Source organism: Salmo salar, chromosome ssa22 (genome assembly GCF_905237065.1).
Source record: "Salmo salar chromosome ssa22, Ssal_v3.1, whole genome shotgun sequence".
Classification (NCBI taxonomy): domain Eukaryota; kingdom Metazoa; phylum Chordata; class Actinopteri; order Salmoniformes; family Salmonidae; genus Salmo; species Salmo salar.
The window spans coordinates 632507-644668 of NC_059463.1; the positions used below are offsets into that span (position 1 = coordinate 632507).

The following is a 12162-nucleotide window of genomic DNA, read 5'->3' on the forward strand; positions in this document are numbered from 1 at the left end:
GTTCGGCGCGATGACTAGCCTGTAAACGCGGCACTTTTTCAAACTGTCGCCTGGGATGTATTCTTCATTTACATCGATGAGATACAGGTTCTTTTGAGTACCGCTGCCACCATGTTTCAATATGCTTTGTGTTGTAGTCATGACAGACAAAGATATATAGTTAAGCAAACTTTACTAGGCATGTTGTCGACCAGCACATTAATAAAGTAAGTAACAACCGGTTTCCGTTTCCTGTGTAACATCAATATGAGTAACATCAATATTGCTACATCTGTAATAGAATACAAGTGTTAAAAAAACAAATATAGACATTAATAAATGCATTTCTGTCGCTTCCAAAATATTTTTTACAATGGTGGGTGAGTGCCAAGATGGAGGCACAGTGGCTTCAACACAACAAGCCTATCAGTCCTCTAGTGTATATATAAATCGTTGGGTGAAACATCTGGTTCATTGTTCTATCCGTGTTGTTAATGCACAGATTATCCACTATATAGTCTACCACAGTAAGAGTCATAATAGTCATAATACCCATAAAACCTATCGTTCAAACATGTAAACGGTTTCAATAATTTTTCCACCATTCTTTTTCCCATAGGGGATTTTAGAACCACTTCACATGTATGTCATCTAGGCTTACCCTGGCGTGATGTTTTGCTAATCGTGTAAATCTCTCTCGGACAAGGTCACTTATCAATATCATACAGAACTACACATCCTGTCGCAAGCTTTGGCATCATCACTCAAGCCAGCGTTTCAGAGTAGGAAAAACATCCACATTTCTCCATGTAAATTCATATCGACAAGTAGCAAGTAACCTAGCAAGTAAAGTAAAATAGAATAAGTAGTAGATATTAAAGCTTTTTTGTAGTTTCTCAATTATATAATTGACATTGTGTATTTATCGTGTGTATTGTTGTTCAGCATTTTTCAAATTACCTACCTTAGCATTTTTTTATTACTAGTGTAACAGTGTAGGTTCCGTCCCTCTCTTCGCCCCAACCCGGGCTCGAACCAGGGACCCTTGCACACATCAACAACTGACACCCCACGAAGCATCGTTACTCATCGCGCCACAAAAGCTGCGGCCCCCTGATTGAAACGCTATTAGCGCGCACCACCGCTAACTAACTAGCCATTTCACATCGGTTACACTAGGATTTGTTTAATTACCCTGGCCTATAAAGCTAGCTAGCTAACCTTAGGTATCTCTGTCGATCAGAAGCAAGGATGATTCTGTGCTATGTACCGGATTTTATCCACTACTCTGATAAGCACACATGCATTTTATCGTTTTCCAACCTCTGTAAGCGAGAAGCGTCGCTGGAGCCGTGTGATATGGTAAGCCCTGTTTTTTAGCTTATAACAAACTATTTTGGGTAATAAGACAAAGATCTGTGGTTAGCTAGGTGCTAATGAAAATTAGCTAAGTTAGATAACCACCGACTGTAAAGTGTATAAGGCATTTTACCTTCCTTACAAGTGTAACAGTTTAGCTTCCGTCCCTCTCCTCGCCCCTACCTGGGTTCTAACCAGGGACCCTCTGCACACATCAACAACAGCCACCCTCGAAGCATCATTACCCATCGCTCCACAAAAGCCGCGGCTCTTGCAGAGCAAGGGGAACAACTACTTCAAGGTCTCAGAGCGAGTGACGTCACCGATTGAAACGCTATTAGCGCGCACCCCGCTATCTAGCTAGCCATTTCACATCAGTTACACAAGTAAAAAGAAAACAAGCATAAGCTAGCATAATGACTGTTGTGACCTTTTATTATTGTCCTTTGTGAGCTAGCCAGCTAGTTAACCTTAGCTCATAATTCGTGTAGTCATACTTTTCAACGTGGTGACATGCAAGCTAACGTTAGCCCACCAGGGCAGGGATATTTGGCTATCTAGCTAGTTAACGTTAACTCACCGTTCATGTAGTCAAGACTTTTCCAAGTGGTGACATGCTAGTTAACGTTAGCACGGACCAGGGCAAGGATAGTTAACTAGCCTGTCACCACATAGTAATGTCTGACTACATGAACGGTGAGCTAATGTTAACTAGCTAGCTAGCTAAATATCACCTGGTGGGTTAACGTAAACTCACTCACTTTTGTACACCGCCTTGGTCCGTACAATTGACCTTATTTTATCGCCCCAAAAACGTAATACTTCCAGATCAACTGTAATATCAATACCATTGTAAAGTACAATTTCTCCCCTTTCCAACAAAATTAATGACATGAGATCCACGCTGCCCGTTTCTGCATAATTCAAGAAGGCAATGAACTCCTTCGGGTCTTTTTAAAAATGGTGGGTGGGGAAGCGAAACTAATGCGTGATAGCGAGAAGGCGAGATGTATGGGAAACCTGCTTTTTTTCACTCGATCTTATCACCTTATCGCCTCTAAAATGTAAATAAAAAACTATTAAGAGTTTATATAATGTGTCATTACATACCTATTTGAAGGTTTGTGTCGAATTTGAATCGGGTTTTTAGGGCGGTGCTAAAGTGATCTTCAGAAGTAAACAGCGGCTTTGAGAGTCATGATCGCTTACAGTGATGACGCAAAAAATGACTAGGTATCCCCCTTACCCCCGTCACTGTCCATTTCTTGTTTTTAAACGATGAGAGAAGTGCTACACCTGGTGGAGAGAGATTGTAAGACAGAAATAGTTGCTTTATGCGTGCTGTACGTTACGATGTAATGGAGGGTCAGATTTTTCTACTTTTCTCCAATACTATAGAGCAATTACCATGTCGATCAACGCTTGAATAGAAACGTAGTTCACACCCCAGATGTTGAAGTCAACACAGTCGCTACAGTCCCAGTAGCCTCATTTGAATGTCGCGGTTGCGCACATTTGTACGGAATGGGGTGAGTTTACGTTAGTTAGTTAGGCACATTGGTTGGCTACCTAGCTACATTATCTAACGTTACACCGTATCTCACCGTCGTGTAGTCAGACTTTCCTGACAGGCGGTGACATGCTAGCAGGTGTGCCAAACTTGAGCAATTAGCGCTAGCTAACATTAAATATCCCTGCCCTGGTGGACTAGCTAGCATGTTAAAACAAAACTTAGGGTCTGGGGAAAAGTCTGACTACATGAACGATGTGCTAACGTAGCTAGCTAGCTAATGTTAAATATCCATGCTCTGGTGGGCTAACTACATGTCACCATGTGGAAAACAATACAAATTGTGAGCTAACGTTAACTAGTTAGCTAATTAAATATTTATGAATTTGTGGATATAGCTGTTCAGTATGTTTGTGTATGGTTCTCATGATTTAGGGTCGGGTGTTGAGGGACCACTTGTCACGTTGTCCAAGGTGTGTTTGTGTTATGATAAACAATGCATTTTCTGTAAAAATAAAGATGGTGAAAAAGCATTAAAAAAGACCGACCACTGACCAAATGTCTTTGTTTTCCAGCCCAACAGGAGAGCATCCCTCAAGCCATCTGGTACATGGACATTGTGTGCCAGTATGATCCGAGCGCAAGAGTCCAGTTGTAGTCTACAGCAGATTGAGCATGTGGAAGGACAGATCAGTAACTCATCAAATGAGAAACATTATTGTGTAAAACATTGAATTTGTAGATTTTGAGATTTGTCTCCCTTTTTTCCCGTTTTAGACATTTGATTTTTGTATTTTTTTTCCCCCTTATTTTACCAGGTAAGTTGACTGAGAACACATGAGGCGTGACACACGGAACATCTTCAGGCTCCCTCCATGAGAAGCATTGCATGATGTTCAAAGCCACCCCCGGCAAGGATATCTGTTGGAAATGATGGCTCTCCCATCTTTAGATGTACTCTATACAACTCTGTGTCCTATCCATCCAGCTCTACTTACTTCTTATTAGGAGTTCAATGAAAACATTGAACTTCCAGGTGTAGCATGGTTCATTCTGAGTTGTGTACTTTTAATGAGGACACTGCCACAACTGGAAGTCTGCTGGTTGGATTATTTTAATGAGGACACTGCCACAACTGGAGGTCTGCTGGTTGGATTATTTTAATGAGGACACTGCCACAACTGGAGGTCTGCTGGTTGGATTCTTTTAATTAGGACACTGCCACACCTGGAGGTCTGCTGGTTGGATTCTTTTAATTAGGACACTGCCACAACTGGAGGTCTGCTGGTTGGATTATTTTAATGAGGACACTGCCACAACTGGAGGTCTGCTGGTTGGATTATTTTAATGAGGACACTGCCACAACTGGAGGTCTGCTGGTTGGATTCTTTTAATTAGGACACTGCCACACCTGGAGGTCTGCTGGTTGGATTCTTTTAATTAGGACACTGCCACAACTGGAGGTCTGCTGGTTGGATTATTTTAATGAGGACACTGCCACAACTGGAGGTCTGCTGGTTGGATTCTTTTAATGAGGACACTGCCACAACTGGAGGTCTGTTGGTTGGATTCTTTTAATGAGGACACTGCCACAACTGGAGGTCTGCTGGTTGGATTCTTTTAATGAGGACACTGCCACAACTGGAGGTCTGTTGGTTGGATTCTTTTAATGAGGACACTGCCACAACTGGAGGTCTGTTGGTTGGATTATTTTTATTTGCCCTGCACACGAAGAAACAACACACAATATTTTAGCCCTTGGCGCAGTCACAGCTCTCAGGCACCTGCGCAAGCACATGGACACTCACTCAAACACTGTCCCAAGTACTCACAAGTTACAATAGGTACCCTAGTTAGCGAGCTCGGTGAAACTTGTTACCATAAATCTTTATATTTTCCACATTGTAACAAACGTATGGTAGCGTAACAGCACATTGTGTAACATTACCACGGTTTTATATTGAACAATAGCGGAGCCAAGGACAACATACCTCGCTAAGCCGAAGGTCAGGCAAAAGAGAACAATAAGGAGGTACGGAAATACAGATAACCCTCGATGGGCCAAACCAAAATATACAAAACTTTTACAATCACTTGTATGTACAATATTGATATGAAAAACTGTTTGTACACCAAAAAATAACATTAGCTATGCAGCTGTAATTAAATATAAAAAAACACACAGAATTATTTTTATTATTATCAAATGATTAACATCCCCTCTTGACCTGGCCTATTTGAATTGGTCCTTGTGTGCAACTTGGTGCATAATCTAGGGGAACAACATCACACTGCTACACAGGCACCTCCACCATGGCACAGTTCCAGAATGTTCTCACTGAGGTGCATCTTGTGGGCTCAATGTTTTTCCCATACAAACCACAGAAACGGTTTTGTTCCACGAATGCATCTGTTGTACATGACTAATCAAATTACCTGTGACGTCAGTTAGACACGTCAGTCCCTTTCAGATGATTCCTCAACCACTGTTGCTCCTCCTTGGTGATTTTACGGCTCAGAGTGTTTTAACTTTGCTCTTGAGAATTTTTATCATAAGTACAGTCGTATAGCTCATTGCAAGACTTCACCTCTTTTGGACAAATAGTACCCTTGACTGTCCTGATCATCTAGTTAAGCATTCCAGATAAATCCTCCATCCCAGCAGGAATGTCCCATCCACATAATGATATATGATTTTCCAGCTCAGCATTCTTAGGTGTTATTCTGTGTTCTATGAAAATGGAGTGAGTCAACTCATTGTCCAGTGAGTGAGGCTTGCCTACATAGTGCTTAGTTAGTAGCCTAGTTGTGGTTCACTTCCACTAGAAGGTCCTTGTTATTCCCACCAGGTGTTTCTTCAGGCTGTTGGGGATTGCCTCAACATTTTTCCCACACAAACCACAAAAACAGTTTTGCTCCACTGAGTGCATCTGTTGAACAGGATTTTTTCACCTGACTTTGAAAATACAAATGGGAAGGATCATACAAATCAAGACTATGAATGCATTTAGCTCTATGACAGTGGTTCCCAACCAGAGGTACTAGGATCCCTGAAGGTACTTGGCCTATCCACAGGGGGTACTTAAGAAGACTCATGAGGCCATAGCCCTACTGGTAAAATGCATATGAGGGGGTACCCTGGGCAGAGCAGAATTCAGTTGGTCGTACAGTACAGTAACCGAAAAAGGTTGGGAACTACTGCTCTATGACAGAGCACTCCTAAAAAGTAAATACTGTGTATTGGTAGATTTGTCTCTGGATGTCTAAATAATAAATTCAAACATTTCTGAATGTGAATATATGTCAATAGATGTTTTGATTCATTCTCATCAATGACAACATTCTAGAAATGAGTTATCACTCATCTAAGTCTGGTATCCGGGGTAACCTGGTTAATGATTATGTAAATCTTTCCTTGTAGAATGTTGACAGCTGTATAGAACACATTGTATTGCTAAGACGCTCAAACTTCAGTTAATAGCTACACTGACCGACACAGGATAAACTTTATCCTTCACGCTGGCCCTGACCAAACCAGTAAGTTGCCCCTCATTATGTTGAAATGTTTGCTGTTACTTTCACAAATTTAAATGCATATGCCCTATGTGGTAAATCTATATTCTATCTAATACTACAATTATTGCTAGCATTTCATCATTCCATCCCCTTACTGTTTATTGCAACACGTAGACATTTCTGTTTCATGTTTAATAGGCCTATGATACATTTTCATTTAGCCAACCATTTCTTACCCTGCTCTGAGTGGGCATGGTGTTTATAGTGCACATGAACATATGCAAGATTCAGGTAGAAGTTCTGTTTATTCAATTCAATGTATGGTTTCCTATGTTCATATTTCCCGGATTATTTCCGTGTATCGGTGTCCCATTTCTCTGTCATTTTTGTTGTGCTCAGTGTTGTCAGGTCAAGCTAAAATTTCTAGCCCATGACTGCTCAGAACCCACCCACAAGCCCTGAAAACTAGGCACATTTTTCAGCAGCAAGAGAGGAGTTTACACATTTATCCAATAGGTGTATCCATAATAACAATCTAAATACTTTCTTGTGAAATGGTGTTAGTAAATGGTTAAGAGGTATGTTCAGAAAACATTTTTGTGAAATGGTGTTAGTAAATGGTTAAGAGGTATCTTCAGAAAACATTCTTGTGAAATGGTGTTAGTAAATGGTTAAGAGGTATCTTCAGAAAACATTCTTGTGAAATGGTGTTAGTAAATGGTTAAGAGGTATCTTCAGAAAACATTCTTGTGAAATGGTGTTAACTTAATGTTAATCATTGTGAAATAGTGTTAATACAAGTCACATTGCTCTTAAATAATCGTATTCCTTTATACTGGAGTATAGACATTTTAAATTCCCAAAAGTTTGCTTTTTGGCTTTTTTTATTTCATAATAAATGTAAATGAATGAGTTGAGATAGAGAGTAGAGGAACAGACAGTGATATAATGAGGGATGAATTAAATTAACAGGGGATTGAGACTACAGACAGGTCACTGAGGAAAGTGTGTGTGTGTGTGTGTGTGTGTGTGTGTGTGTGTGTGTGTGTGTGTGTGTGTGTGTGTGTGTGTGTGTGTGTGTGTGTGTGTGTGTGTGTGTGTGTGTGTGTGTGTGTGTGTGTGTTCTGCACACCCCCAAAGTGCTGGGTTAGACCAACCAGGAGCCCCACTACCAGGTTGAAGCAATTTCTTGGACTTTATGGTACACTGAGCAACAAGGTTCCAGCCATTGAGGGGCAAAAGGAGGTACATTCTGGTGATCCCCATACAAGTTGGTGTGATTAGAGAGTTCCTTGCTGTGGTATCTTATCACCACACAGTTGCTTCTTGGTTGCGACATCAATACTTTCATCAATAATCAATGAGTAAGACTCATTCCCAATGTCCTTTATTCGTTCAGGCTCTATAACTGCATTTACGAGCACTGTGCATTTTGTTCTGTTGATATTGATTCCTTTCTTTGCAGTATCTTCAACAACACATCACAGGTGATCTACAGTTGCAATGCTGGAGTGGCATGCAATATGTGCAGCCATCTGTAACTCTGATCATTTAACCACAGATAGAACAATGGATGTATAAATGTGAAGCAAATATGGTAGTGAGAGGAAGCCGGTGGGCAGTGGGTGAAGATGGAATGAGATTTTGGCTGACATTCGTCACATTTTCTCATCGATGAAACATTTGATCTCAATATAGTTTTCTGTTCCCAAAACTGGAATATGTTATGAACAGAGTGGACTAAGTTTTGTAGACTTTACCCTTTGCAAAAGTTTTAAAAAACGGAGTTGTTTAGAAGGTGCACCATGGCGAATTTAGTTATTGCACACGCGCACTTCAAAAAGTAGACATCCATAACGGAAATATGCAGATGCATACCTAGAACACGCCAATAGTATCTCACAAGCTCGAGCTTGGCTCTGCCCACGTCCTTGCTTGTTCTTTCCACTATGACTAATTTGTTCCCATTGGAAACGACAGGTTGTGGTCTATCTTGGTTTAGTTTAAAAAAATATTTGGTTTATTCTCTCTTGCAAATGTAAACTCAGCAAAACAAGAAACTGTCAACTGTGTTTATTTTCAGCAAACTTAACATGTGTAAATATTCATATGAACATAACAAGATTCAACAACTGAGACATAAACTGAACAAGTTCCACAGACATGTGACTAACAGAAATGGAATAATGTGTCCCTGAACAAAGGGGGGAGTCAAAATCAAAAGTAACAGTCAGTATCTGGTGTGGTCACCAGTTGCATTAAGTACTGCAGTGCATCTCCTCCTCATTGACTGCACCAGATTTGCCAGTTCTTGCTGTGAGATGTTACCCCACTCTTCCACCAAGGCACCTGCAAGTTCCCGGACATTTCTGGTGGGAATGGCCCTAACCTCACCCTCCGATCCAACAGGTCCCAGACGTGCTCAATGGGATTGAGATCCGGGCTCTTCGCTGGTCATGGCAGAACACTGACATTCCTGTCTTGCAGGAAATCACGCACAGAACGAGCAGTATGGCTGGTGGCATTGTCATGCTGGAGGGTCATGTCAGGATGAGCCTGCAGGAAGGGTACCACATGAGGGAGGAGGATGTCTTTTCCCTGTAACGCACAGTGTTGAGATTGCCTGCAATGACAACAAGCTCAGTCCGATGATGCTGTGACACACCGCCCCAGACCATGATGGACCCTCCACCTCCAAATCGATCCCGCTCCAGAGTACAGGCCTCGGTGTACCGCTCATTCCTTCGACGATAAACGCGAACCCGATCATCACCCCTGTTGAGACAAAACCACGACTCGTCAGTGAAGAGCACTTTTTGCCAGTCCTGTCTGGTCCAGCAACGGTGGGTTTGTGCCCATAGGCGATGTTGTTGCCTGGTCTGGTGCGGACCTGCCTTACAACAGGCCTACAAGCCCTCAGTCCAGCCTCTCTCAGCCTATTGCGGACAGTCTGAGCACTGATAGAGGGATTGTGCGTTCCTGGTGTAACTCGGGGCAGTTGTTGTTTCCATCCTGTACCTGTCCCGCAGGTGTGATGTTCGGATGTACCAATCCTGTGCAGGTGTTGTTACACGTGGTCTGCCATTGCGAGGACGATCAGCTGTCCATCCTGTCTCCCTGTAGCGCTGTCTTAGGCGTTTCACAGTACGGACATTGCAATTTATTGCCCTGGCCACATCTGCAGTCCTCATGCCTCCTTGCATCATGCAATATTTTTCGCCCGTATTTTGCCCATTTACCTGGCATACTGACAGTAGACTCGTGTCTAGCCAGTAAACTAGCGTGTCAAAGAGGTTCATTCCTCTTTCCGCATCTCTGCACGTTGCTCCCTCTCTCCTCTGACTTCAACTTTCTGGCCAACACACCCAGAGAGAAAGCACATTGTTTGATCATTTCTCCCTCTCTCTTAAACTGTTGTGTGATTATTTCGCAGTTTCACTCCCTTGCTGTGTTGGCTGTAATGATTGGTAGGACTGGGGGCGGTCAGGTTACAAAGAATGAAGCAAAGAATAATTTTTATGGAGAAGTATGTAGTTAGCTAGCTAGTGCTGCTGTTCGTTGTTGAATTTCACATCACTTGTCATGATGTGCATGCACACTGCTCTCCTCTCACTGACATGAGTCAGCTGAGCTTCCTGCTGCAGCAGAGGCGCACTGTCTCAACAGTACTACACGCACAACCCTCCGGCCCGCCCCTCCCTTCCAATGACTGTATGAAGCTCCTTCCCTGCCACAACCACCACTCACTCACTCCTCTCACTCACTCAGCAACAGCAGCCTGCCTCACTGCCTGATAGTCAGCAGCAACAGGTCACAGTGAAACTAATGGAGAATAAAAAAAAAGAGAAATGCCATGGCGGCTGTGGAGCAACTTAGCTTCTCTAGGGCCAGTGGGACGATTTCGTCCCACCTACGTAACAGCCAGTGGAATCCTGTGGCGGTTTTATTCAAATACCTTAGAAATGCTATTACTTCAATTTCTCAAACATATGACTATTTTACACCATTTTAAAGACAAGACTCTCGTTAATCTAACCACACTGTCCGATTTCAAAAAGGCTTTACAACGAAAGCAAAACATTAGATTATGTCAGCAGAGTACCCAGCCAGAAATAATCAGACACCCATTTTTCAAGCTAGCATATAATGTCACATAAACCCAAACCACAGCTAAATGCAGCACTAACCTTTGATGATCTTCATCAGATGACAATCTTAGGACATTATGTTATACAATACATGCATGTTTTGTTCAATCAAGTTCATATTTATATCAAAAAACAGCTTTTTACATTAGCATGTGACGTTCAGAACTAGCATACCCCCCGCAAACTTCCGGTGAATTTACTAAATTACTCACGATAAACGTTCACAAAAAAACATAACAATTATTTTAAGAATTATAGATACAGAACTCCTCTATGCACTCGATATGTCCGATTTTAAAATAGCTTTTCGGTGAAAGCACATTTTGCAATATTCTAAGTAGATAGCCCGGCATCACAGGGCTAGCTATTTAGACACCCACCAAGTTTAGCACTCACCAAAGTCAGATTTACTATAAGAAAAATGTTATTACCTTTGCTGTTCTTCGTCAGAATGCACTCCCAGGACTTCTACTTCAACAACAAATGTTGGTTTTGTTCAAAATAATCCATAGTTATATCCAAATACCTCCGTTTTGTTTGTGCGTTCAGGTCACTATCCAAACGATAATGCGCGAGCGCATTTCGTGGCAATTTTTTTTCAAAATGTTCCTTTACCGTACTTAGAAGCAGGTCAAACGCTGTTTAAAATCTATTTTTAACCTCTTACATCTAGACGTTCCGCTAGCGGAACACCTGCTCCAATATCCAATGATGGGCGTGGCGCGAAATACAAATTCCTTTAACCTCTTACATCTAGACGTTCCGCTAGCGGAACACCTGCTCCAATATCCAATGATAGGCGTGGCGCGAATTACAAATTCCTCAAAAATACAAAAACTTCAATTTTTCAAACATATGACTATTTCACAGCATTTTAAAGACAAGACTCTCTTTTATCTAACCACACTGTCCGATTTCAAAAAGGCTTTACAGCGAAAGCAAAACATTAGATTATGTCAGCAGAGTACCAAGCCAGAAATAATCAGACACCCATTTTTCAAGCTAGCATATAATGTCACAAAAAACAAAACCACAGCTAAATGCAGCCCTAACCTTTGATGATCTTCATCAGATGACAACCCTAGGACATTATGTTATACAATGCATGCATGTTTTGTTCAATCAAGTTCATATTTATATAAAAAACCAGCTTTTTACATTAGCATGTGATGTTCAGAACTAGCATACCCCCCGCAAACATCCGGTGAATTTACTAAATTACTCACGATAAACGTTCACAAAAAACATAACAATTATTTTAAGAATTATAGATACAGAACTCCTCTATGCACTCGATATGTCCGATTTTAAAATAGCTTTTCTGTGAAAGCACATTTTGCAATATTCTCAGTAGATAGCCCAGCCATCACGGCTAGCCATTTAGACACCGACCAAGTTTAGCCCTGATCAAACTCCGATTTACTATTACAAAAGTTTCATTACCTTTGTTGTCTTCGTCAGAATGCACTCCCAGGACTGCTACTTCAATAACAAATGTTGGTTTGGTCCAAAATAATCCATCGTTATATCCGAATAGCGGCGTTTTGTTCGTGCGTTCCAGACACTATCCGAAATGGTAAAGAAGGGTCGTGCGCATGGCGCAATTCGTGACAAAAAAATTCTAAATATTCCATTACCATACTTCGAAGC

The 12162-nt window shown here is 41.5% G+C and overlaps 1 long non-coding RNA gene across 14 annotated transcripts; it reads left to right on the forward strand.

The window, feature by feature from the left end:
• Window positions 1-6155, forward strand: LOC106582626 (uncharacterized). Of its 14 annotated transcripts, none has more exons than XR_006761343.1 (4): window positions 1-206; window positions 1312-1341; window positions 3284-3321; window positions 3424-6155. It is a non-coding gene; the product is annotated as an uncharacterized lncRNA (long non-coding RNA). The 14 variants fall into 14 exon arrangements; XR_006761340.1 differs by having other exon boundaries at window positions 12-1341; window positions 3424-3570; window positions 3667-6155; XR_006761342.1 differs by lacking the exon at window positions 1312-1341 and having other exon boundaries at window positions 12-206; window positions 3424-3570; window positions 3667-6155.
• Window positions 6156-12162: the final 6007 nt, after the last annotated feature.